The following is a 23,570-nucleotide window of genomic DNA, read 5'->3' as shown; positions in this document are numbered from 1 at the left end:
TACAATTAGTAAAATACTAAGAATATTCTTTCTTGGAGAAATAACTGATTAAGAGAGTAAACAGTCTCAAAATGGAGGGAAACTCTATGGGTCTCTCCTGGGAAGAGACTGCGGGGACCCGGGGAGACACACACCCCTCTTGGAGAGGCTCTGTGGGATCTCATGGAAGCAATGAGCAGAGTCCTTGAGATGGCGCCCCACTGAGGAAAGGATTTGTGTTCCCTCACATGGATGTGTCAGCAGGCTCAGAAACACAGTCTTTGCTTAAAGGAAACAAGCGTGGATGCATTGTTTTCCCTGCTGTACAAACCTTGCAAGTTCTTTTGTTTCTCTTTGTTTTTGTACATTGTTTTTGGTTCTAGGTATCACACCTTGGTGGTGTTCAGGGACAACAGGGTCATCCTGGAGGTGTTTGAGGAGAGAACCTGCTCCCATACCTGCTAAGTATATGCTCTTCCACTGGTGCTAGCTCCCCAGTCAGCCCGAGTCTTTGGAAGACCTTTCTCTTGTAAAACTGAGAAGGGAAATAAAAATGAATTCCTCCAAGAAACATACTAGGAGCTTAACAGCTTAACACAATTCTGTCTTTGACTTTTACTCACCTGGGCAGACCCAGCCCAGTCCAAATTCTCAGGAACTAGTGCCAGGGAGTGGTGGAGGGTGGGGGATGCTTAGCAATTTAAATGACTAATGGCTAATGGAGGAGACCCCACGCACAAACACATAACCCAGACCCCATTCCCAGTCCTCCAGGGACTATAGCTGCTGAGAATCTAGGAAGAAAAAGACCCCAGTTTGGGGAGAAATATTATAAAAATTTCATCAGGTCAATATCAGGTATAATTTATAAAAGAATGATACCAACATTAAGTTTACTGCATTTGATGATTTACTATGGTTTTGTTGAGAAAATATTTTGTTCTTAGAAAATAGGGGTAAAGTTCATGACGTCTGGGTTACTCTTAAAGAATTCAGAAAATACATTAGAATATACTTGTATGTCTATGTGCGTTATGATTATTATTTATTGGTGTGGGGGAGGGTTGGAACACACTTGGCTGTGCTCAGGGCTTACTCCTGTCTCTGGGTTCAGGAATCACTCCTGGTAGGGCTCAGGGGATCATAAGGGTACCAGTGATGGAACCCAGATTGGCCATGTGTATGGCAAGTGCCTTCCTTCTGGCTCCAAATCTCAGTATTTTTGTCTTAACAAAAACCTTTATTTCTAGAACACTGATTGAACAGGTCATTTGGTAGCATCTCTTCATGGCTCCTTGGTACCAGAATAATAATATTCAGATATCTTTGCACTCAAAGTCATATATTATTTAAATGTATTTTACAATTCTAATCTTATCTTTAAATGCCATATACTCCAGGCAAAAGAGATACCACTGAGGTTAAGATTCCTGCCATTCATGAGGCCAACCCTGGTTTGATTGCCAGCATTGCAGGGTCCCCTGAAGATTCTCGGCTGTGGGACCCAAGCAATAGTACGCTGAGTAGGGCATTTGCCTTGCACGTAGCCGACTCAGGTTCAATCCCTGGGATCTCATATGGTCCCCTGAGCACTGTCAGGAGTAATTCCAGAGTGCAGTGCCAGGACTAACACCTGAGCGTTGCTGGAAGTGACCCACAAAGGAAAAAAAGAAAAAAAGACTATCAGGAGCAAATTCTCTCTCTGTCCCCTTGCACAGACACACACAGACACACACACACACACACACACACACACACACACAAGCACATATCCAGGAGAAACCTCTGAGCACTGGTGCGTTTGCTCTGTCCCTAATGCCACATATTTCTTGCTATTGGGTTGGTCACTATATCCAGAATCCTAAATTTTTCTGACAGAATTTTTGTCTCTCGCTCTGATTAACCCCTTCCTGTCATCCAAGGCCAAACCCAAATTATTCCAGAAGTCCTCCCAGGCTGACTAATCTTTCAGTCTCCTGGGTTCTCTTGTCTGTTGTCTGTTGTCTCTTGTCTGGTGCTTGTTCTTGGACATGTCTATACCCGCTAGCCCACCCTTAAACACTCTCCATGCTAAAGGCAAGCTTCTGGCTTCTTTCTTGTGGCCCCTCAGTCTGTGCACACCCTCAATGTCTGTGCTCTAATAGCCTCACCTTGAAGAGACAAAAATGTTCTCTCCAGCCTGTGACATTGCTCTCTTGTTGATTATATTAGTGCTTCTCTACCTTTGTTGAACCGTGGCCCCCTTCTGACCTTGTTTCCTTTCTATGTCCCACTGGCCTACTGTTGTCCCCCTAGTCATGTGTCATGTCCCCGCATTTATGTAATTTCCCCCCGTTACTCTCTGGGGCTCACAAGGGGTGACAAGGCCCTCAGCTGAGAAACACTGGATTAGACCATCCCAGTATAGGGGATCTCACTTGCTTTTCCAGGAGTCTAGAGTCTGCAAAGATAGTACAGGCACAGTCACATAGTGCCAGTTCTGGGGGACTGGAACAAGAGCAAGCAGTGGCAGACATCCATGGGGTATCCATACGGGGCTGGGAAGAAAGGCTTATCTGGACCGTTCTAGGGTGAGACATGCATGGTTGGAGTGCGGGGTTGCAGACTGTGTGTCCTGGGTCCTCTGGGAAGCAGATACCAAGACAGTCGGGAGTATAAGGACAGACTGAGGAGTGGTACGGGCTGAATTGTGTTGCCCCAGATCCACATGATAAAGCCATTGGCTGAAAGTGACTATTTGGAGATATGGACTTTAAAGAGATCATTCAGGCTAAAGATGGTGAAGTGACAGACCACAGAACACGTGTCCTTGGAAGGACACACAGCAGGTGCACTGAGGAAAGTCTATGCAAGCACAGAGCAGGCGCCACTCCCTGGAGAGACCTCACTGGAGACTAGCCCTGAGCATGACCTCCAGGCTGCAGGCCTAGAGCAGGCCTCTGTGGCTTCAGCCACCTCGCCATCCCTGTTCAACAGGCTGACACGGGTACAGCAGATTTGCAAGCGTCTCGGATCACAGTGTAGTTCTGACAAGGCGAGCCCTGAGGAGGGCACGGACACCCAGCTTCCCCTTAGAAACATCCACGTTACCAGGACTCTGGGGCCCCTGCTTTCTCTCTGGCCGAGGGATTCCAGGAGGTGCGGTGTCAGCCCAAATCTAGCAGGCGGAGGCTGTCAGCTTGCCACCCATCTTGAGCCAAATGGCAAGTTGGTTCTTCAACTTGTCAGGTGAGCCTAACCCCTACCCTACCCTACCCCACCTAGCCAGGAGGGATGTGGGAGGCAGTCTGATGGGCTAATCCGAGCCCTGAATCCCACTGTTCTCCAGGTTCTTAAATTTTCAGAACACAGTGCTCCAGTTTGCTGAGAAAGTGTGTGTGTGTGTTGCTGAGAAAGTGTGTGTGTGTGTGTGTGTGTGTGTGTGTGTGTGTGGTGTGCAAGGGTGGGGGTGGGGGTTGGTTCCCTAGTAGCCAAGCCAGCAACCTGTGTAGAGGATAGAGAAATTTGCAGCTGGGTGTGAGTTCAGTGTGAGCAGCGCCCAGGCTCCTGCCCCTTGCTTGGTCCCCTGATCCCCCCCACCTCCCCAGTGCTGGGTCTCCTTGCCTGTGGGGAAAGGGATCAACAAACAGACAAGGCCTGGTCTCTTTGTCATTTGCCTACCATCACCCTCCCCCACTGTCCCATTCTTTCCCCCAAACCCAGACTTGTGAGAAACAGCTGATAAACAACAGCCACAATGAAAGTCCAAGGTCACATTTAGTTCAGCACCATTGGCTGCTTAATTGGCTGATGCCATCTCTGCTCCCCTCATCTGCCAACAGCCTCTAACAAGCTGCTCGCAGGGCAATTAATCCCAAGGTTCCCGAGCCCCACTGCTGTAAGAGTTTATCCCCTTCCAGGTTTATCTGGGAAACCTGGTGGCTGGGGGGCGGGAGCGGCTCTTATCCTTCCATGCAGAGGCCTGCATGAATGTGGTGGGGAAGCCTTCCCTTAAGTCCTCATGGAGGTGAGCCTGAGTGTCCCTGGTGGGCCCCCCTGCAGCCCCCCTGTCACAAGACTGGTTAACTCAATGGTTAGCAAATGGGACAAGCAGGCCTGGCTGTCTTGAAACCTGATTCTAGCTCTTATTTAGCCATGTGACCCTGGAAAAAATAGTTATGAATCTTTTGGGGCCTCTATTCTTCCTATGTAAAAATGGCATAACAACAACCGCTTTTCTACTGCTACCTACAAATAAGGACATAAGAGTATAAAGCGTTTAGCAAAGTGCCAATGGCAATTGTTAGCATAGCAATGATATTGGAGAAGCCAGTGAAATCACAATGAGACCTATGTTATTGATATTTCCAGCTCTGCTGACAGAGGGAATTATAAGTGATGGGCACTAGGCAGATTGGAGGTGAGCACCTCTTAGTGCATGGGAGGCAGCTGTGATGCCAACCAGGTCTGAGCAGAGTTGAAACTTACATTCTCTGACCATCTGTGGTTGATAGGAGGAAGTCATATTTCTAGGCATTACCATCATGGAATGGTGAGATCGCTGTCCTACATTGTAGGGGACAGGTAAGATTTTTGAGTTTGTTGCTTGCTTGTTTTTCAGGTTTTGTTTTGTTTCTCCTCCAGGGAATTGAATACAACCCCCCACCATGCAGGGCAAGTGCTCTACTGTTGAGCTGCACTCCAGTCACAAATTGGGTAGGAGTTTGTAAATGTATCCACATCCACACATACGCATGAATATTTATTAGTGAGGTTAGTGCTCAGAACAACCCTCTGAGGTTTATGAAATTTCACATTCCCAGATGAGGAAACTCAGGCATCTTGCCTGGTTGAGCAGAGGGCCAGGAGCAAAGGTGGACCTCAAGTTCAGTTTCCTCTGTTTCTAAGCACAGTACCACCACATGCTCTATGACAATAGTCAAACAGCATTGTCAAGGGCAACACTGCTTATGATCCCCTAAATATTGCTGGGAGAGGCCGCTGACACCTTGACTCCCTGTAAGTGTGCAGAGCACTTGAGCCAAATCACATCACTGGTAAAAGAAACACTAGCCTTGTTGGCGTAGACTTAGACTTGTCCAACAAAATGGAAAGATAAATCAATCTATTCCCAAGGTGATGGCATTTGGAGGTGTGACCTTTGATTAGGTGATGAGGGTAGAGCCCTTGGGATACCGTTAGCATCTTTTTGAAAAACACCCTGGAAAAATCCTTCCTCTACCGCCTGAGGATAGATGGTGTCCCTAAACCAGAAAGAGGTCTCTCACCAGACGCTCAATCTGTTGATAAATTTGAGCTTAAATTTACCAACCTTCAGAATGATAAAAAATAAATTTTTGTTCTTTATAATTAACTAGTTTATTTGTCAGCCTCAAGGACTAAAACAAGCTTCCAACCTTTGACCAAGATGGACAAGTCTAGAATGTGGGACCAGTACTTGAGCTTGAAAACATTTCCATCGCTGTTGTGGTTTTAAACCCTGACTAGCTCTCATATTATGGCTCGAAGGGGCTAGATCTCTCTAGTAACTCCCCTCGTGACTCTCCTCCAATGGCTGGATGAAAAGTGTGGTCTGCTAGGTGTGATCCGGAGAAAGCCAAAGCCCAAAGAGAAGTGAATTCTTTATTTTGGGCTGTGAGGAATAGATGTTCTCTCTGTTTCCTTTAGCAAAAGGAAATGTGAGTGGTAGTGAAATTGTGCTGATGAAAATGTCAGTGCTGAGGTGCTGGTGCAAATGATGGAAGTTCTTCTTGGGTGCAAAGTGAGGCAACTCAAACTTGCCTTGATCCCCGTCACACTGTCTACCAGATTCAGCAAGGACAGACTGTGATGTCTTGTTTTTTTTTTTTTTTTTTTTAAGTTCAATGCTTAGGAAAGGGGATGTTTCAACTTGGTTCCATGGGATTGAGCTATTTTCCTTTCAACATGAAAAGAAACAAAATATCTTCACATGAAAAAGAAAAAAGTATTGAGACAGCTGGGAAATGAGAGAGCAAGAGAGGAGCAATCTGGAGTGGCCAGGCGTCTAAGGAATGTGCTTCTTCAGGAGGATTCAGCTATTTTCAAGACCTCAGGAGGATGGGGAAGTGGCAGCAGGGGCTTGGGAATGAGCCAATCAGGTTATCACTGGTCATGAAAATTCAACATAATCTCATGCCGTTGTTTCTTTTCAGCTTCCTCTTTTTTAAAAAAAAATTTAAAAAATTTTTTATTTGTGAATCACCGTGAGATAAAGTTACAGACTTACAAGTTTTCATGCTTATGTTTCAGTCATACAATGATTGAGTACCCAACCTCCACCAGTGCCCATTTTCCACTACCAATGGTCCTAGAATCCTTCCCACCACTCCCACCCTGTCCCCTTCACCCCACCCCATCTCTGTGGCAAGGCAATCCCTTTTGCTCTCTCTCTTAAAAATTTTTCAGCTTCCTCTTAAATTTTTTTTACTTCCTCTTCAAAATGTTAAGGATGCTAAACCCACAGATTGGAGTTCTACGTCTTTTCTTTCTCTCTCTCTCTTTTTAAAAACCCCTATCTTTTTAGTCAGGCTTGTTAATGAGCAGGGGGGTGGCTGAAAGGCAGGCAGGATGTGGAGGGGGAAAGGAGGAGCTCTGATAATCCACAAACTAGATAATTGGCCTGTGATTAATCAAGGGCAATATTTCAGCACTGCTGCTTTTAGGGGCACCTAAGGGGGGGGAAATAGAGGGAAGCAAGCCCTGGCACCTAAACCCCTGTTGCCTTAATGAAGAAGAAATCTGCTCACTGGACTGTTAAAGAGTATGTGATGCCATAAGTACCCAATTAATGAAAACCTTACTACTTTATTTTTTCTGAGGAAGTATTAAGAAAGGTAGAAATTTTGTTCATTTAAGATCAGAACAGTAACAATAAAACTCTACCAGTTTTTGGAGACATTTCATAGACAAATTTTGATTAGCTCCCAGATATCTACCTATTCTTCCCTTCCCCTTTGTATTAACACCCTTGTTCCTGTTTCCTGCAGGAAATCCTTTTTTGCTCCCTTTCTTAGCCTTATGGTCCCAACTGTGACTGCACCTGCTATGCTAGGTGGGAACATCTGTGCTAGGCAGGCACATCTGATCTGCTCCCACCAACCTGTCCCTTCCAGTTTTCCTGGTCTTTTTTTTTAATATTTGTTGTTGGGGGGCCACACCTGACTGTGCTCTGGGATTGCTCCTGGCATGGCTCAGGGGGCCATATGTGGTACCAGTAACTGAACACAGGCCAGCCATGTGCAAGACAAGTACCCTACTCACTGTACTATCTCTATGGCCCCTCTCTTGGCCATCTTGGTGGGGTCTCACTTGGGAACATGACTCTTGCCTGCCATTCAGAATGAACCAAACTCTGCCTTGGATACTAGCAGCTGAGAGAAGCCGGGGTCAGAAGTAGAGAATCTTATATGGGTAGAGTCTGATGAGGAATTGAAGCTGAGAAACAGAAAGTGAAGAAGGTGGTGCCTGGGTACATTCAGCCAGTAGAACAAGCCAATCCAAGCCTACTCCTAGAGTTTTCAGTTAAATGGAGTCATTTGATTACTAGAGTCAGTTTGGGTCACACTCGCCTGTTGGTTGAAACTGCAAGTATCCTATATGAAACAGATAACAGCACTTCAGACAGGGGTTCTTCAGACAGAGGGTTTACCTGGAGGCGTGTGTGAGTTTGCATTAAGCATCAGCCATCCCTGTGCACTAAAAGTGAGTGCTGGTAAGTGCTTGGTCTCTTTCAGGAAGGGAGTTACAGGTTAGGTCCTCTGAACACTCCTGCTAAATTTGATCCAGCAATTAGCCTGTTTAAGCTCCAGAAGAGAAAGGTCAGAGGTTTTCAGCAACCAAACAGGCAGGTACTGCTAAGTTTGAACTGGGCACCCCTCTTGATGTCACCTGTCAGCAGCAATGCCAACTTTGTGTCCCAGTTGGTTTTCATGTGCTTCACACTTACACTATCTTCCAAATTCCTCATTTCTCTCTGTTCATCCCTGCCCTGTATTGGCCAAAGATGTGCAGTGTCCAGGCTGGAGGAACAGCTGCCCAGATGCTAATTTTGGCTGTCAGGTGTCTCTGCCATAAAGGGTGGGCCCCCAGTCCTGGGGGTATCCCTCGACTTGAGAACTTTGTGAGTTTCCTCAGGCTACTGAAACAGATGGCCATGCATATTTACTCATAACCATACTGGAGACCAGAGCAAACATCTGTTTCCCTGGAATCTAGTGAAGGGTGAATCCCTCTGGAGGCCTGAGAAGACAGTGTTTACTTTGCCTTTTGGGTTTGTAGTGGTTGCCTAAGTCTTGGACCTATGCCATCTTACTTCACTTTTCGAATCTCCACCAGCCTCTGCTCCTTCAATCACATGGACTTGAGCCTCCTCTGCTGCTCTCTCATAAGGACACCTGCCATCCTATGATGCCCTCCCCCCACCATTAATCAAGGCTTTCTCCCTATCTCAGGTTCGTTACTTTTGGGGTGGAAAGATGGCACAGGAAGTAAGTCTGACACAGTTCAATCCCTGATACTGTGTATGGTCTCCCGAGCACTGTCAGGGATCACTTGTAGGCAGAGTCAGAAACAGCCCCTGAGCCTTCTGGCTGTGTGGCACAACTTGCCCCAACACCACCCATACACAAAGATCCTTAATATCATGACATCTACCTAGTCCCTTTGCATAGAGGTCCTAGGGCTTATGATGACTCTCTTTCAGGCCATCATTTTTTGATTGCAGGAGTGAGTCAGGAGGAAGGCTGGCTAGTCCAGGTCTCACTCACAAGGGTCCATCTCTCAGCCTTGGCTGTGTCCCCCAGGAGACGAAGACAAGTCTCCTCTTGGATACCCTGCAAGTCGTCTTTCTCCGCTGCAGAACAAAATTTACTTCTCATTCTCATCCAAGGCGTCATGGCCAAGGCAGTGGGCAATAAAAACATGCCCCCATGCTATTCCTTTTCCCTGGGTGCTCTGGGACGTGGATTAGTCCACACTGGCCCAGGGCCCCTACTTCAGCCCGCAGTGAAGGCTCAGAGAGTGCCAGATTATTTGGTCTGCCTCTGCCCATGCTACATGGGAGGTAGGTCAGAGCCTTTGCCAAGGCTTCAAAAATATAGTTCCATGCACTGATGGTACCTGAAGCCTTTGGAGCCTGAAGTCAATGTCCAAAGTCTAGGAAAGTCTTTCTCAGACAGTCCCAGGTTGGGCCACATAAAGGAAGGAAAGTAAAATTGGTGAAAACAAAGTGAAACCACAGGCCCGTTTGGTAGAACTTTGTTCTGCCAAACCCTCAAGGCCACACCAATGAGGCCAGTGTCCCCACGTCCTGTGCTTGGATATTATGGTACCACTTGACAAGAGTGATAACTGGTTTCCAGGAGGTTCAAGAAGTGGCTTCAGAGGACCAGCCTCTTGGAGAAGGGGTGGGGGAAGAATGAGGAAGAGAGAATTCCGTAAACTCCTGAAAGTGGAAGGTGGTTCTTGTTGGCTCACAATTCAACTGCTCTGACTGCTATTTCTGAGTAACGATTTGGGCTGAAATATTAATGTTTAATAGTAGGAAGTATGTCCATGTTATTACCACCTCTAAACTAAAAAATATACTTAAGCCAGAATAATCCCAGATGCTGGGAAATGACATTATTTATGTAATTCTTATATATCTGGATGTTTATTCAATCACCTCATTTGAGCAGAAATAAATGGACCTTATTAATGGAGATTAATCATGTGGGAAGGGTACACGAGATGGCTGAGTTACTATTTTTCAAAAGAAAAACTAACACTTTCAGAGAGCTTTGGGTAATAAAGGTGACATGATGGAACCTTGCAGATGTGTTTCTGGATTCATTCTGAAGGTGGAAAAGTCTCCAATGCAGAGTCCAGCTATTGGGAGGGTAACACTGGTAATGTTTTGGTTTATTTGTGGGCCATACCATCCTGTCTCGAGGCTTATTCCTCACTCTCCACTCAGGGTTCATCCCTGGCATGGCTCAGGGGACCATATGGGGTACTAGGTATTGGACATGGGGCAACCATATGCAAGGCAAGCACATTATCATTGCACTGACTCTCCAACACTGTCAAATTGAAGTTGTGTGTTCTTACTGTAGGCAGGATGCTTTGGGCCATCAAGATTCACAAAACCTTGAACTCACTGGGAGCTAATGGCTCTGGGCATATGCACTGCCGGGTTTGTACCAGCCCTCAGGCCCACCAACACCTTAGAGAATAATTCTGCTCCACAAAGTGGCCTGGCCATACTAGAGCCCTGTGAAATGTGACAGCCAGCTCCCATTCCAGGAGAAGCTCAGCGGTAACTTGTCCAGGAGCCAACGAGGGGGTAAAGGACCTGACCCAGGGCTGCATATGTTTGTCCTCTGATTGCAGCCTTTAGGCATCCACAGCTACATAGGGAATCGGACGAAGGAAGTGGGCAAGAAGAGAAAAGACAAACTTTGGAAAAAACCTGGGACCATCTGAATCCAACTTCCTTGAAACCAGATGTAGTTTCTGCTGGTTCTGCTCTGGGACACTGGAGCTAACACCAGTGTTTGCTCTTCTAAGAATTTGAATTGACCCCATGGAAGCTGTGAGAAAACTGAGGAAAGGAGGATTAAATAACTCTTCCAGGTCATAGTAAGTGATTGGGTCAAGACTCAAGTCCAAATCACCTCAAATCAGAGCTCTTTCCCACCTGTCCCTGTCCTGCCCTTACCATTTGACCCTCTCAAGGGATAGCACAAAGCAAGGCTTTCCAAAGGAAGGACACAGGGGCTGTTTAAGCAAGATCTGGAATGGCCACAGCCACTTGGTTGGCTACAACGTTTCATTTGTTTCTCCTGTCATTATTGTGTTATTATGTTGCACTGTTGCCTAAATTTCACCATGTTAGAAAGGTTAAGAATCACTAGTCTGTAAGATAGCCTGGCTTGTTTCTGAGGCACACCTCACCATACTCAGGAATCATTACTGATGCTTGGGGAACCATATGGGGTGCCAGGAATCAAACCCAGAATCAGCCATGTGCAAGGCAAAATGCTTCACCCTCTACAATCTTTCTGGCTCTGTAAGAAGTTGTAATAAATGGTTCCACCCATCACTAGATTGCTTGTGCTTTCCTATTAAGTTTTTGTTTGGGGGCCACACCCAGCAGAACTCAGGGCTTACTCCTTGCTCTGCTCTCAGGGATCACTCCTGGCAGAGCCCGAGGACCATGTGGGGTGCTGGAATCGAACCTGGGTCTGCTATCTCCCTTGTCCCTGCCTGTGCTTTTATGACTAGCTTGGTACAATAAGTATCACAATGGGTTTGACTCAACAGGCTGGAGATTTAGTACCCTAGACTCTATTTACTTCTTTGTGAGAAAATTTATAAACACAATAGAGAGAGGACAAGAGTGTCATCCCTTGGAGCCAGAGAGATCATATAGCGGATAGAGTGCTTGCCTTGCATACAGTTGAGTTGGGTAGTTTCTGGTACCACATATGATTTTGAAGGAACACTTAGGAGTGATCCCTGAGTACAGAGCCAGGATAAAGCCCTAAGGGTGTGGTCCCCTGAAAAAAAACAAACAAGAAGGAAGGGAAGGGAGGGGAAGAGAAGGGAAGGGGAAAGATGAGGAAAAAAAAGAAAGGGAATGGAAGAAAAGAAAAGGAAAGGAGAGAAAAGAAAGGAAGAGTTCTATTTTGTTATTACCTTCCAGAAAGCTGTAGGACCTTTGCTCTCTGGGTATAGGGGAGCCCCTCACCTGTATGAACCCAAGTCTTTTTGCTCTGAGAAGGGCACTCAGTGAGTGCAAGGTCACAGGGCATCCTTCTTCTCTTTCCTATGCTTTTTAACTGTAATTCAAGCCACCTGAATTTGTTCTGATATTGCAATGATACATTCTTTGAAGGAGAACTACCTATTCACAAGACGTCAAGGTTAGAGAGTCAGCAATTATGAGCTTATGAGATAATGACATGTGTGTTTAGCGTGATGGCAAATTATACCATAGGAAAAAATTTTTAAGATTCAGAGTGAACTATTTTCCCATATAAACTTACTGCCTCAGGAAAACTGTGGTTAAAATTATAAATTACCAGGAAACTTCACATTTCCCCTCAAGAGCCAAAACAGAAATACAAGAAGCAGCATTGTTGAAATCATCCTAAATTGGAAGTAATGATTATTCAATTAAAAATAAGTGCAGTAACACTTTCTGTTTATATGGTATCTGCTAGCAGTTTTAGCCACAAGACTCAAGTGAAATCTAGCCCCCCTCCTTTCGATCTGCCCATCACTGCAGTGCCTTCTGACCCTGCCCTGCACTTCCACTAGTTCCTAGAAATCTAGTTACTTCTCTCATTTCTTATATAAATCTATTTTGGCTTCTCTATCTTCAGGGGGAGGGGTTGGATTTGTGCCACTCCCAGAGATGCACAGAGGTTACTCTGTGTTTAAGAATCATTCCTGGGGCTGGAGCCATAGCACAGCATGTAGGGCATTTGCCTTGCATGTGGCCAACCCGGGTTCGATTCCCAATGTCCATATGGTCCCCCAAGCACCACCAAGAGTAATTCCTGAGTGCACGAGCCAGGAGTAACCCCTGTGCAATGCTGAATGTGACCCAAGAAAGCGAAGAGAAAGAAAAAAAGAATCACTCCTATCAGAGCTCAAGGGACCATATGGCCATATGAGGTGCCAGGGATCAAGCCAAACCCTGTTCAGCCACAAGCAAGGCAAGAGCCCTCCCCACTGTACTATTTTTCTGATGCCCCCTATTTCAGCTTTCCTTGAACTTCATGAAAGTTCCATCTGATGCCTAGACTCTATCTTCCTGCTATGCTTTAAACTTATAGTTTCTGGGGTTTTTTTTTGGGGGGGGGCTTTTTGGGTCACACCCGGTGATGCACAGGGATTACTCCTGGCTCGTGCACTCAGGAATTACTCCTGGCCTTACCAGCTGTGCTATCATTCCAGCCCCTAAACCTACAGTTTCTTACATGGTCTTAACTACCTGTCTTGACATTCTAAGAAAATTTAACTAGGTAACCATCAGACCTTTCCCCTCCTAACTCCAAGACATCTAAGGGCTAGTTTCTCATTGCTTCTCTTTGCGGGAGGGATTTGTTTTTGGAGCCTCTCCAAAAACATCTGACATTCTACATCAGAATGGAATTGAGGGTCTAATGCAATGTGGTGGTGGACATGGTGGTCTTTGTGGATTTTCCCAGTCTCCATGATTCACAGTTGCATCTGCAGAATCAAGTGTTGGTCAATATCTCACTTAGTTGGGGGATATACTTGTGACTTCTTCATTCCGTAAACTCCCAGAAAGTGTGGATATACAGGAAGAAGTAGAAGAGACATCATTCTGAAAGGGTGAGGCTGGTATGAACACTTTTACACACTGATCTCGGATCTAAGACACTTTCATGAAGCTAATGTACCTTTTAGCATCTTTTTCTATCCAAGGAAAAAATGGCACCTTCCTCCTGTGAACTATTGCTAAAATTCAACACATGATAGATATGATTGACAAGTTCCTATTTCCCTCAGCTCAGCCCAGACACTTTGAAGAGGCCCCTTGTTGCTCAGAGCCTAGTTAGTAAATCTAGTTGAGTGAGAAAATGGGGTAAGTGACCCGATTTCTGGCTATGCAGAGTTAAAGATTGGTGACTCTATTTCATGTGGTCCTAGCCTTGATGTGAGGGCACAAATCTATATTGAAGGAAAAGAGTTGCCCATGGGGTAAATATAATCAACACAAAAGGCTTGAAATTTCCCATTGCAGTGAATTTGGTGTGTGTGTGGGGGGCGGGGTGCGATGGGGGTACAGAGGGATGGAATCAAGTCTAAGTCAATAAAAGACCCACATCCAATAAATGATCCACATCCAGATGCAAATATTTTACCCAGGAAGAGTAATCCACTGGCAGCAGTTTCTGCATGGCCACAGGATTGGAGCAATTAGGTTATTCATCTCCCTGCGCTGGTGTGGGACAGGAATTTGGAGTGGGAGAGTGAGTGGTGACTTTAGTCCCAGAACTATCACTTGTAAATTGTGTGACTTTGGGTATCTCCCTTTATCTTTCTGAGTCTTAGCTTTCTCTTCTGAAAAGCCAAACCACAAATCCAAACCACCAAAACATACACGTACAATGCACAAGGATACACATACAACACACAAGGCCATTCTGAGGATTAAATAACAGGGTGTGGATGTTTGTGCTTTATATGCCAGAAAGGAAAAGGCGAATGTTGGTTGTTATCATTACTATGAACTCCATCTTGTTTCCCAGGGTGAGTGGGGAGAAAAATGTCAATCATAAGCTATTTTACTAGGCCACTGAGTGTGTCTGACATGGTCTTGTGGCGTGTGTGTTTATGTGTGTGTGTGTGTGTGTGCACATGTGCATGAGAAATGCACACATGCATTGTGGGGTGGAGGGGTGGGAGGGTGTGTGGGAATCTTTGAGGAGTCTCAGTCACTAAGATAAAAACAACTACAATAGCTTTCATTAGGAGTCCCTCCAAGGTATCAGGCGCTCGACATTTACCTGGAACCCGCAGATCAATTCTGATATTCTTAGTATTTCTGGGATTTTGTGTTTTGATGAAATAAGTTCAGAAAGGACAAGTGATGGTGCACGGTCACCGGTCACATAGCTTGTGAAGGGTGAAGCTAAGATACAACCTTTCACTGGATAATTCTGAGCCTCCTGCTTTCATTGTCTGCCCTGCTTCAATTTTTTGTCAGATTTCACATCCTCAAAATCTTCATCAGAGAAGCCTGCTTAAAATGCCCTGCACAAGCAGCAACCAGAGGCAGCCACCCCTGCCTGCCATCCTGCAGGGGCTTCCCTGCACATTCACTGTGAGGGTGGGGATCCCTGAGATGAGACATGACCATCCTATGTGGGATGTGACCCGAAGCGCCTGTTCCTCATTTGGGGCATTAGTGGTGGTAGCAGAAGTTGTCGTATTTCAACAGCCCTGCTGATGAGTTCCAGAAGGAGACAAATGGCAGCTAATCTCCATGTCAAAAGCACTCTCAGCCCTGAGGCCTCCTGGCCTGAGCTGTTGCAGGTCAGTTGGGCTGAGCTGTGGTCACTTAAATCCCTCCCAGCTCTGGCCGTATCATCAGCCTGCAGAGCAGAAGGATTCGAGACAAAAGAACAGGAGCAATGCAATAAGCAGGGACCAGAGGCAGCAGGATCCCCCCTCTCCCATCAGGAGGGCATCGTCTTGCCCTCAATACTTCCTCCTGAGAAGTAGCAGGAAGGCATGTGAGCTGGAAGGAGACGTCTGAACACCTATTTTTAAATTCTGGGGTCTCAGCCCAGTCTTGATTTGATGTCACTTGCTTGTTAACTTTCAACCGCTGGGCTGGGCATATGTGACTGGGGAAGATGGATGAGATTTGTTTCATTCACAGAATCCTCTGTCCCCAGGAAACCGCAGAGCTGTTGGTTTCCTTGGAGGCCCCAGAAGGCCAACTTCGTAGGTGTGCACTTTCACACGCTGGGCGTCTCCCATCAGGGGTCCCAGGGGGCAGACGGGAAGGAAAACATCCTTCCATCTCTCTAAAACATCCTTCCATCTCTCTGGGGTCGTCTCTGCTCCATGGGAGGCTAGGGGACCAGCCAGGGCAGGGTTGGGGCCACGGGAAGGAGGGGTGTTACTGTGTGGCAGGAGCCAAGAACAAATGTGGGTGAAGCAGATGAGGTTTAATTTAGCAAGGGAGGTGTCACAACTGTCTCTTTGGTAACCACAAGGGACAAACTCTGGGAAAGATGCCTGTCTATGTGCCCTGAAAGCTCTTTAGAGACCCAGAAGATTAATAATGCAAACATGATGCTTTTTACCCCCTTTTATTTGGGGGCTAAGATTTGGGGACCTACAAATCTCTGCTGCTGTGAAATAAATTTCTGAAACTACCCAGTTAAAGATGAAAAGATGAAAACTTACACTCTGCCTTTATTTTCCGAATGGTGACACTTTTCCCTTTCTGTTCTCCTGAACCTCAGGTCATACCCTGGGTGTAGTTTTTGGATCTATCCTCCATGGAGAAAGATCTTAGTCAACAGTCAGTGGACACCTCCCATCAGTAGCACAGCAGAGCCACAGGGCATTGGCAATAAACCTGGGCAGTCCCTGGGCACCAATGAAAGAATGATAACTGAGTATGGAGGGGAGGTGAAGCAATAGCACAGAGGTGCTTGCCTTGCATGTGGCCAACCAAGGTTGAATCCCCAGCACCACCTATGGTCTCTTGAGTTCCACCAGCATGATCCCTGAGCACAGAGTACAGCTGGGTGTGGCCCCTTAAACCCTCCCTCCCCCACCCCCACCCCCAAAAAAAACCCCAAGTACATAAGGTCAATAGTACAAGAGCCAGGGCTGGGAAGAGCAGAGCTTTCCTCTTCCAGTGCAGTGGCTCTATGCAGGCTTCTTGTTTCCTCTTTCATACTAATTATAAAAATGCTCAAGCACAGGATTGGAGAAAATAATATAATAGTGTCACTCTCAGTAACTTCCCACATTCAGCCTACTTTGTCCTTCATGCTTATATTCTTGCAACACCGAAATGAATATACTGCATATTGCTATGTTTTATAATCAACGCTGATATTCTTACTAATTCCAATCACTAGCATGGTGGACGGTTTACCAGGTGGGCACACCATGCCCAGTCCGTTGATTCCATTCTCCCTTGGTATTTTATTCTCACTTTGGTATTTATGTCAGAATGATTCTTCTCTTTTTAGCTGAAGAAATAGCATCAGAGACACCCAACGAGCAGATCCAAGTCATACAACCTAAAGTTGGGGATGTCTGCCCTTGATTCCCCCATGGTATGCTGTGTCCAAATATGGCATGCTTTTCACTGCACAAACATCCTTCTACCACTACCCTGTAAAGATCTGGTATCATCCAGCCCAACATCTGGCAGGGAAATGGCCCAAGAGTGTCTCAGAGATTGATTGTCCAATGTTTGACCAAACAGCAACACCACTGGAACTCAGGTGTTTTGATCCTCAATTCAGTGCTCTTGCATTGAGCCCTGCAGCTGCCCTGGGTCACTGGTACCTTAAGAAGAGAAAGAACTCAGGGCCTTTGTTTTTGCCTATCATGCCTGAGCCCTGAACTCAGGTGCTTGTGCCTTGTTCCTTGAGTGTCATGGCTGCAGAGTCACATGACACTCCCAGGCAACTGTCATCAAGAACCACTTTGGAGGGCAGGTTCACCACAACTGCCCTCCCATTATTTATTAAGATACATTCTTTATTTCACAGGGTATTTCTTGGGTACTTTTCCAAGGCTGGGGAGATGGCTCAGAGTGCAGCTTTGTATGTGAGAGCCTTAGCAAAGACAGAGATAAGTGACTTGCATGCACTTGAATTCTATTCAATCCTATACCACCAGGATTTGATCCCTGGGACCACCAGGTTCCCTGAGCACAGAGCCAGGAGAAACTCCTAAACCTCACTGGGTATGAATGAAAAAGAGAAACAAAGATGCCCTTCCAAAGCACTGTTTCTTCAGTGGGGATATGGCTCAGCGGTAGAGCGCTTGCCTTCTACATGGAAGGCCCTGCACAGATGCAGTGGAAAAATAACAAGTCCTACCTCTTAGGTAGGCTTCCTTTTTCTCTCTGGTGAAGGTCACTCTCCTTGAAACCTTGTGACTCTTTTTCTCTTCACTTCTCTGTCCTGGCTCAGGCATGAGAAACAGTGCTATATCCCAGTTGTGGTCTTCCTAAAATACAGATTCCTGCACCCCCTTGCTGGCCTGCCCTGCCTCTGCCAAGGGAAGGAGAGGTGGGAGAAGCCAAGGCTCTTCCAAGGTCTATATGTGCTGTCCCCTCCACTCTTCTGGAAAAGGTTTGAGGTGGTGACAATATTAAGTCAATTCAACAATTGCCTACAAGGGAGGGCATGGTACCCTTATCAACCTCTTCATTGCCAGGGTGTCCTCTCTGCCATTAGCCTCCATTCCTTCTCCCCAGTAAAATGACCTATTTAAACCAGATTTCTCTTATTAACATATTTCCTGCTCAATGGCTTTCACTGTGCTTATTGATTGACAAGTCTTAGAAAGCACAGCTGGGAAACTCCCCTCCCTTCATCTTGCCCTCCGAGGGGCGGCTCCACAGGGGCATCTTCTTTTACCCTTTAGTACTAATTATGGAAATACTCAAACATGGCATTAGAGAAAATAATATAATAGAATGTCTTGAAACACCATATTGCCAGTCTCACCATCTGCTTCCCAAACTGGCCCCCCAACTAGCTGGCTCCTAAATGAATCAGCTATTAAAAAAAACTATAGGGCCATCAAGAAAATGTGAACACAGTGGTTACTAGAGAATATAAAGGAATTATTAATGTTTTCAGATGTGATTATGATCATGAACAGACTAGATAGTACTAAATTCTTTGGAAATCTACTGAACTCTTCATGGGTGTAATGATAAAATACTTTGGAATTAATTTAAGATAACCTAGTGGTGGTGAAGGTACAGTAACTTTGTACATCAAAACCACAAGCATCAAGACCATTGTAACCTTGTTACCTAAACTACCTCATCAATGTTCCCAACTGCATGTGATTGATATGATCCTCATGCTATTACTTTCATGACTCTCATGCCTTTTTAAAAAGATTTAGTTTCTTTCCTCTTTCCCTACTTGTCTGGGACCATCTTGACAAGGACAAGTTTCCCCCAACATATGTACACTATGCAAGAAAATCTTGCCAGCCCTCTTGGGAGCAGAGACGTTCATTACACCATGGATAAGCTATTTATTCTCTTATGGACCTAGTCGAGAGCCCTTGCCTACTGTCCATTTGAACAGTTTCAGATTAAATCCTGCTATCCCAGTAGTGGTGGTAATAAGGAAGCCTCGAATGCTGAGAAGTTACCCACCTTTTTATCCCAATTCCAACTCACATTTGCCACCGGTGTTTACCACAACTCCCTGGGTCAGGGCTTGACTATCCCTCTTTCTCAAATGAGGAAATGGAGGAAGGTTTTGTCTTTTCTGAGCTGGGTTTGGTTTTGTCTGTTTTGTTTTGGGATCACACTTGGTAACCAGGGCTTACTCCTGGCTCTGTGCTCAAGGATCATGTCTGACAGGGATTGGGGGGACATTATGGGGTGCTGGGGATGGAATCCAGGTGGACCATGTGCAAGGCAGGTGCCTTAACCCCTGAACTATCTCTTCACCCTGAATCTGGGCTTTGAAGTCAAGTTGCTTGATGAGCACATCTACCTGAGGCATCACTGAGGAAGCTGCTCCCCCTTTTGAAGTTCAGGGCTGTGTGGGGCTTCTGGACTCCTCTCTGGCAGAGGCTGTTAGAGAAATATGAAAGCTCTGATGCATGTCCAGGGGAAAGGGGAAGGCCAGGAGGCAGCGAGAGGCAGAGCCTGTCCAAGAGCCCTGGATCTTTGTGGGTTTCCCTTGTCCAGGCTGGGCCAATGCCCATCCCCATGAATTCCCAGAGGGAGGCCTCCCCACCTTCTCTCTTTCACAAGTCCACACGCACCAGCATTACCACACACTCTCAAGCCCACACAAATACCATATCCACATGCCGTCAGACCCACACTGCTCCACTGGCGGACCAGCCCCCACAAGGCTCATCCTTACAGGCACCGCTTGTGGCCACACACATCTCAGGGAGCGAATAAACGCAGACCCTGGAGGCAGAGGGCAGACGGGAGTGGGTGATATCCTGGAGTCTGTCAGAACTAAAGATGAGCTGATTTTAGATAGAAAACATGTCTGTCTATCTTTTCTTGTTTGTCTTGTTTTGGAGTCCGACCCAGCTGCTCAGGGTGTACTCCCAGCTATATATTGAAGGATCGCTGCTAGCAGTGCTTGAAGGACCATGTGTGTTGCCAGGGATTGAACTACGTAGGACAAGCACTGTACTTGTGGTACTGTCTCTCCAGACCTCTATCTTTTTATGTTCATCCTTCATCTCTCTCCCACCTACCTGCTATCTGTCATCTTTATTTATTTTTTTTTGGGGGGGGGAGGATTTTATTTTTTATTTATTTATTTTTAAATTAATTAATTTTTTTATTAGTGGATCACCATGAGTTACAGTTACAAACTTGTGAACTTTCATGTTTGCATTTTGTTTATATCCATCCACCAGTGCCCAGTCCCTTCCACCAATGTTCCCAGTATCCCTCCCACCCTCCCATCCCATCCCCCCGCCCCACCCCACCTCTGTGGCAGGGCATTCCTCCTTGTTCTCTCTCTCTCTCTCTCTCTCTCTCTCTCTCCCCAGAGGCACTACGTGGCCATTGTGTTTGGTCTATATTCTATTTTCAGAGTGCATCTCCCATCCTGTGCAGGTCCTCAAATCACACTTTACCTGGTTGTTCCCTTCTCTATGCAAGCTGCCCCTTCCTCCAGCATGTGGGGCCATCCTCCAAGACTTGGAGCCAACCTCCTGGTACTTATCTCTACTATTATTGGGTGTTAGTCTCCTATTCTGTTATTTAATTTTATATTCCACAGATGAGTGTAATCTTTCTATGTCTGTCTCTCTCAATAGTCTTTAGTTCTGGAGGAGTCAAGTCTTTGGAGCTCCTGGTTTCTGCAGTCTCAGGGGCTCTATAAGCAGCTCAAGGGTTGATGAGTGAGGCTGGGTCAGGGCTGGGGAGGGGTGAGAAGTTGTCTCGTTAAACAGGGCTGAAATAGTTCTCTTGCATAGAGGAGGGGAACACTCAGTTTAAGGACTGAGATGGGGTGGGGAACCCACCAACTGCTAGCAAGATAATCCAATTTCCTTTCTCTTTTGCTATGAAAAGAGCACAGGTTTGGCTCTCTTGCTTCAGCGTCATGCTGGGTCACAGTCTGGCTAGAGCTCTCTACCCCTCCAGTAGAATCCATATCAAAGCCTTAGCCCCCCAGGGTTCATTAGGAGGCATTTATTTCTGCATATTCTTGCCGAGCAGGGAGGGAAAAAGCTAACTTGATTCGCAATGCAAATTGCTTGGCCCTAATTTCAACTCTCCCTCCCATCTCACAGGGAGCTTTGCAGGTCATTAAAAATATATGATTGCCTCCAAAATAGCAGTGGCTTGCAGTGCCCGGAGAATGGGCTGGGAAGGGCCAGCTTCCCAGCTGTTGGAGCTCCCTGAGTGGTGTGGAATGGACATGTCGGACAAAGGACCTTGCTCTTGTTCTAGAGACTAGGCTGCACATTACAGAGCTGGTGGCCCAGTTCTGAGGCCAAATTGGATACTCATACCTTCTCCATCTTTAATTCAGTGTATTTGCTGCAGTTGGGTCGGGGGAGTGGGCTGAGTGCAGTGTGGTACCTGCACTCTTGATTTTCTATTTATTTGAGCTCTTGGTTTTGTCGATATGGAAATGGAGATAGATGAGGAGCTGAGCCCAGAGCACTTGGCACAAAGCAGTGGGGGGAAGGGGGGTGATAGGGAGGCCAGTCAGCTTTGCAGAACAGGCCCTCCACACCTGATCAGGCTCATTGTCTGGCTAATTATTATCTGGCTCAGTGACAAGATTCTTCATTCCATTGTCTTTCCCAGTTGTTTTTTTGGAATCCAACCAGTCAAGACCAGATCTGGTTATGATGAGGGGCAACAATTGGCATTTGGTCCCTGTATTGCATGTTAGAACTATCCAGGTCTTCGTCTTGAACCTAATTGATACTATACAGGTTGGCCACTATAGAGGGGAAGAGAAGATCTAAGCGATATGAGCATTGGTAAAAAGCTAATACCTCTATATACGTTCATAAAGATTATAGGCCAGGCAGGAAACTCACCTGCGATTCCCCTGGGAAGATAGAGAGCCTTTCAGGCAGAGCCCCCTTGAATGCTCCAGGCCTGAAGTACAGGGCTGAAAGATGTCCTGTGTCTATGATAAATACATAGCCCTGGAGGAACAAAAGTGGTCCATTGTTAGAGAGAAGCTATGTATTTTGAAGGTTGAAAATTATTTTTAAGTTAGATGTTGAAAGGTATATGAGAAAGTGGTCTGGCAATTCCTTAGAATGTCATACATAGTTTGATGTGATTCAGTTACTCCACTCCTGCAGCTATACCCTAAAGAAATGAAAATATAGAACCACATGAAAACTTGTACACCAATGTTCAGAGCAGCATTATTTATAAGAGTCTTGAGTGCAAACAATCCAAATGTACATCATGGATTGAATGGAAAATAAAAGTGTGTCATTCTGCTTGTTCTCTGTCTCTGTCTCTCTCGTTCCCCCACCCCACTCCCACCCAACACACACACACACACACACACACACACACACACACACACACAAACACATACCCTTTCTCCTGTTCTCAGCATTTAATCTCCACTGAACCTTTGGAGTCAGGCTCACTGATGCTCTTTACAAATAAACTCCTTTTTCTCCAGTTTTGCTCCCTTCTGTCTGTGTAGGTTTTTTGGTTTTTGTTTTGTTTTTGGGTCACACTCAGCGGTGCTCAGGACTTACTCCTAGCTCTGCATTCAGGGATCCGTCCTGAAGGACTCTGGGAACTTGATGGGGTGTCAGGGATCAAACAGGTTGACTGTGTGCAGGGCAAGCACCCTACCCACTGTACTATCCTTCCGCCCACTTCTCTCCTTATAATGTCCCTTCTCCATAGCCACCTTGCTCCACTATCTTCATCTTTTTGCCAAAGTTCTAAAAAACTTCTATGTCTTTACTATACTGATCATGAGATGTTTTTCTCCTGCTTCTCTGTCCATTGATCATCCATTTGTCTTCCAGAGCTCTCCCTCACCTACCCTTCACCAGAGAGTTGGTCTCTACCTTCTTCCTAGGCTGGGAACTGACTGGTGAGTGTTCCAGGAATAGGGAGTGTTCTGGCTTCTTTACCCAAATCCTGGCATGATGTGGCACGTATAGGAGGTGCTTAACTATCGAGGAAAAGGACAAGGGGTGACATTAGAGGAATAGGAGAAAAACAGGATTAAGGGCTGGAGTGATAGCACGGTGGGTAGAGCGTTCGCCTTGCACGCGGCCAACCCGGGTTTGATTCCTCCGCCCCTCTCAGAGAGCCTGGCAAGCTACTGAGAGTATCTCGCCCACACAGCAGAGCCTGGCAAGCTACCTGTGGTATATTCGATGTGCCAAAAACAGTAACAACAAGTCTCACAATGGAGACGTTACTTGTGCCCACTCAAGCAAATCGGTGAGCAATGGGATGTCAGTGATACAGTGAAGATATTAAAAAGATATTTCTCTTTGTAAGTTACAAAATATCTCTGAGTGTTCCTACATAATTTTTGGTAGTGAATTTATTAGTAACAGTGAAAAGGAAAATCACAGCATACTTTACATTCTAAAATACCAATAGATTTGAGGATTTAAAAGATGGTTTTCTTTGGGGCCAAACAGACAGGGTCTAGGGTATTTGCCTTGCACACAGCTGACCAGGGTTGGATGCCTGGTACCTCATATGGTCCCTTGAGTACCACCAGGAGTGATCCTTGAATGTAGAACCATGAGTCAGCCCTGAGCACTGTCATATGTGGCCCCCAAACAAGATAACAATGAAAATTATCTCTTATCATCCATATTCAGTTCTTCCC

This window comes from Sorex araneus, chromosome X, assembly GCF_027595985.1.
Source record: "Sorex araneus isolate mSorAra2 chromosome X, mSorAra2.pri, whole genome shotgun sequence".
Lineage (NCBI taxonomy): Eukaryota > Metazoa > Chordata > Mammalia > Eulipotyphla > Soricidae > Sorex > Sorex araneus.
This window is presented reverse-complemented; position numbering follows the sequence as displayed.